Source organism: Glycine max, chromosome 9 (genome assembly GCF_000004515.6).
Source record: "Glycine max cultivar Williams 82 chromosome 9, Glycine_max_v4.0, whole genome shotgun sequence".
NCBI lineage: Eukaryota > Viridiplantae > Streptophyta > Magnoliopsida > Fabales > Fabaceae > Glycine > Glycine max.
Window position 1 is genome coordinate 46465153 of NC_038245.2, and position 5544 is coordinate 46470696.

Sequence of the window (5544 nt, forward strand, 5' to 3'; positions counted from 1 at the left end):
AATTACTGTCTATGGTATTGTTACTATTGTTTAGCCAAAAAGATTTTGTTGGTTGGGAAATATTTGGGGGGTACTTTCCTTTTAAAGGAAAGTAGATCTCTTCAATATTAAAAAAATGGTGTTTAGTAAAATATTGAAATAATAATAATAAAGAGGCTGACTAGTGACGAGAGAAAGAGAAAAGAGAGGTGAAGTACTACTACTGTGTGTCTTGTCTTCCACACTTTTACGCAATGGGTGTGTTTGTTTTACATCACTGACCATCTTATTAATTTATTATTTTTGTGTGTGGGGGGCCCACTTCGTGGTTTGTTTTGGTTTTTGATCAGTGATGAAGTCAGTAATCTTGTTTTGGTGGGGGTGGGGCCCTTGAGGGGCAGCCCTTGGTGCTGCTAACCAGCAAGTTATGGGCAGGTTCTGGACCCCTTAATTGCCCCTTAAAAACAGGGAGCCTGGTGCAAAGTATGTATGAGTTGAGGGGTTTTGTCAATTTTCCCAGCTAAACATAAACAGTTATCTACTGTGGGAAATTACTTTCTATCACATCATTCAATCCAAATCAGTTCAACACCAGATTATTACAATAAATATATTTTTTTTAATTTCTTAGAACCTTGGTTAGTAAAACTCTTTTAAGTTTTTATAACTGCTAATGTATAGTCACACTCACATGCACAGAGAACCATGTCTATGTTTAGTTTAAAGTTATAAAAATACATTTCTAAATTTTAATATAAAATTGTGCCTTTCAATGTGTGATTGAGAAGAAAAAAATTATTACTTTCAAAATAATTTTTTTAAACTCTTTTAAATTTAATCTGAAATAAATAAATTTCCATATCTCAGAAAATTAGTTCCTTAGATATGTAGTCACTAGTTTAAATAAATTTCCATATCTTAAAATTAAGTTAGGTTTTAGACCCAAAAACTTTTCATAACTGAACAAGAGGGGTTTCTTCTAACTAGTATTATTTACTGCAAACACTGTTGAATGTTGACGCTGATTTGGTCCTTGTGAGGAGCATTCATTGCATTGGATATGAATCAACTGCAGTAAACTTGTAAAGATACTTTCTTTGGTCAGTCTAAGAATTTTATCAAATATAAAAGCACGTATAGTTTTTTTTTCTCCAGAAAAGCAGAAGGAAGTATTGCATAAATAAACCTAACTATACCTCCAGTTAATTTGCAGGTGATTGAGATTTTTGCATTGACATGAACCTGACCTAATTGGCTTTCTTTAAGAGCACTCAAAGACACGATATTTGTTTCGATTGGTTGGACAAACGATGTTGTGCCGAATTCTTGTATCTATTTTCTTTAGTTGAATGTGGATGAATACCTTATAAGAAATTGAGAAGAATTTGACTCTTTTTTTTTTTTCTTTCTTTGTTGATATATCTTTATTAATAAGTATAAAATCATTATGTTGTTTTCATTCTACTTTTACTTTTTAATATTTTGAGAATGAAATCGTGATTAAAAATTATTTTCTTTTTATTATTTCTTCTTAATATGTTGAAAATAAATTATGATTTTTATAATTATCAATAAAAATATATCTACTTAAAATAAAAATAAAAACTTTTTAAATCAATACATTTAATTTATAAAAAAACTTTAATTAAAACGGCATGCTTTATATGTTCCACATAAAAAAATCATTTAATTCTCTTACAAACGATATCATTCAATAGTTTGTGATTTTTTTTCTTCTTGTTTCTTAAAATCTTTTCTTATCCAATATATAAAAGACTAATCATGCTATTAACAGGTATAGGAATATGATGGCATTTTTTTTATACGAGCACACAAACATATGTTCTTCGGGGATCGAACTGAGCACGTTGATGTTAGGATGTTGATAATGTAGAGGTGATGTTGTTACGGTAGAGAGACCATCATCTATGGTGATGTTTAACTGCAAATACTTAATTTAGCGTTCAAGTTAGTGAGAATTACAAGAGTTTTAGTATTATAATGGAGATAATATATATCTGCTAAAAATGTTTGGGAGGAGTATATATAAAGTGTAGGTTTGGAAAAAAATATCCAGCATGTTTCGATTAGCATATGTCACTCACGTTAATTTAATCAAATTTTTACATTAAAATGGTTTAAAAGTTGTTTTTGTGATCTATATTTGAAGTGTGTGTATAGAAGTCCAAACAAGTAAAATGGATTAGTGATTCTCTCTCATCATGTTAGAGACTTAAAATATGTAGAAGAAAGTAATATACTTACTTTACATATTGATGTGTGTCAACTCTGGTTTATTGTGGAAACAAACAAATGGAGAGAAGTGAGATCACATGATTGAATAAATAATTCAGTCATTTTATTCATCTTATGGTTGTTTATATAGTACCTCTTGAGCACAAAAAAGATTTTGTGTATGTCACATACTCAAAATATGTAAATAATAAATAATAATAATAATAATAATTTTATGTTTACACGCATGCATGCATCAACTTTTATTTAATACTAAAATAAATAAATGGTGAGAAGTGATGTGACATATGAGTATTTTGATCATTTTGTTCATCTTATTATCTGTGAAAAAGGTTTTACACATTTGAAAAACTTTAAAGAGTATTAAAATTATGATTGTATAAAAGTATTAAAATTTAGATGGCAGAATATCTTTTTGTACTATCGATTATCTTTATTAAATTTAGTCCTGTTGCAGCGGTAAAGTTGTGCCTTGGTGATTTATTGGTCATGGGTTTGAATCCGGAAACAGCCTCTTTGCATATGCAAGGGTAAGACTGCGTACATTATCCCTCCCCCATATCTTCGCATAGCGAAGAGCCTCTGGACAATGGGATACGAAGTTTTTAATTAATTACTATAATTTATTCGGGTTAATTTGTGTAAGTAAACTTTCTATATATGTACTATATAGATGATTGGATGAAAACGTGAATATAATGTTGTTATAATTCTCCCTTGATTTAAACTCCAAGATCATTGATAAGATTGATGGTGTGCAAGTCCGTTCCTTATGCTCCTTGTCTTTATTCATATTATAGTATTCTTAGAAACGTTGGCATGCACTTCCACCTGGGTCAATAAAACTATTAACATTCCCTTTGAACTAAATTTAAAAGCTGTCATTTCGGAGCACATTTTTCTTTATAATAATAGTAGTGGAGTTTAATTTGTCCATCACTTTCAAAATTGGCATATTGAGACATCCCTATCATAGGATAATTGTCTCCTTTTGCTTTTGGTTGAGGATTAAGAAGATAATGCATATTATCAAATCATATATGGTGCAATGCACTTATCTTAATAATGCAGTGTTACTTAATATGGGAGTTAAACTTCTTTTGGTTCAATAATAAAATGGAGCCTAGGTTAACTCCCTGAACAGTGTGAGTTGATAGGCAACTTTCTGTCCCTACCTAAAAGATTACACTGTGCCAAAATGATGTGACCCTCTAATTCCTCAATTACATGATTAGATTTTGATATATGAACTTTCTTCTTCTAACTGCTATATAAACTTTATCATTATTATTTTAATTCTAACGCTCACCAGTAATCTACTACCCTTTTGGGCCATATTATATTCCAGCTTGCACGTGCCCACACAGTGCTCTTTTCAAATTTGAAACATTCATATTTATTTGCCAAATAGACTAGGCAATTGGATTTGGAATAACTTAATTCACACATTTACAATTAATTAAAGAATTATTTTTATCAGATGTTTTGTATATAGAGATATGACGTTTATCATATATTTAGAAATTAATAATATATTATTATTTTTATACTTTAAAATTTAAAGATTAAAACATATTTTATTCTTTTTTTATTATTAATTGTGATTTCTTTTAAAATTAAAAAAACTAAACGTACATAGTATCATGATATTCATGATTTCTTTAAAAACATCATGATAAAGAAATTTAACAGTATTTATTTATTATAATTGAGTTTTACTATTTTTTTTATCCATAGGAATTAAATATAAAATTTATAATATTTATACTTCTTTCTTGATCAATTGAGTTAGAACTCTTATAATTAAGTTTTACTAAAAGAGTGAATAACTTTAATTTTAATTTTATTTTTAACCAAATTTAGTAATCAAAATGAAACTAAAAAGTAAAAATGTTACGAAATATACAGTTGTAGTTTGTATTGAAAAAGTAGCTACTCTCACGTATCCATGCATTAACACTTATACTCTAATTTAAGAAGTTTTTATTTAAAATATTATTATTAATAATTTAATTAACAAAAAATGTTTATATAAATATTAATTAAATGTTTATTTTATATTTTACTGTCACCAATCTTTCTCCTTAAAATGTTCATTTATTATTTTCTTTTTCACGTAATTGGACTTCTGTACCTCTGCAGGCTACTGCGCCAGCATTTCAATCGGGCGCCACTTCGGTAAGTAACTCCGTACAAATTCAACCATCATTTCTCGTGCCATTCTTTTTTATATCAAATTCTTATAATAAGTTAATAAATAATAACTATATTTTTCAATAAAAAAAATTAGTAACTATATTTGTACCTTTTATACGTATTTTTTTATGTATTAAACTTTTTTATTATTTCTATGGCATTATTTAATTCAATATTTTTAGTTATAATATTAAATAAATTGGCATATTAAAAGTATTATATACTTTTAAAAAAGTTAAATTACTCATTTTGTATGAAACTGATTAACGACAATATTTTTTATTTAAGGATTTACAGTATTAAATAAGCATAATATTATTTCTCGAGATACGCATGCATGCATAATAATAAAGAATTGTATATTTGAATTTGATATCATTTTAATTATTATTTTTAATAAAACATTCTAATTTTGAATTATTTGAATCCATATCACTTGTAGTTGTAGGTCCATTAGATTTGGGGTATTGTATATTCTCTATTGAGTAAAAAATGAGTGGAAAAGAAAATATATATTTGTAAAATGATATGGATATTTATAAATAAATAAAAAATAAAATATGCTCTCTATAATAAAAAAAACTAGTCAAGATGCAAGATATATTGAAAGGAAAATAAATAAATAAATATATTAACAGTTATAATAAAACAAACAAAATTAGCAATATAAATTAACTTGAACATATTATTATCTTTTTAATTCCAATTCACACACACTCCCTTCCTTTCCAAATTGGAAAGAAACAATTTTTGGCATGGAACCCACAAAATTTTTCTTTTCTACCTTATTTATACGAAAACAAAACAAATTAGAAAATACTTTCTTTTCTTTCTATTTTCATGCTAACCGGACATGAGTAAGGCACTTTAACATTTAACTTTGTGTATAAATGATAATATTTTTAAAGACCACGTATATTTTTTTTATAGAAAATAATATTACTTAAATTAAGTAAAATTATTATAGGTAATCATTTTTCTGAGCATCTAACGTGATTATATATCAATTAGGACTTAAATCGAACATCATTGATTATGTTAAAGCAAATTTTATAATAGGTAATGGAGACACTGATTGGTGATTAAAATAAGAGTATGTCAATACTTAAAAAA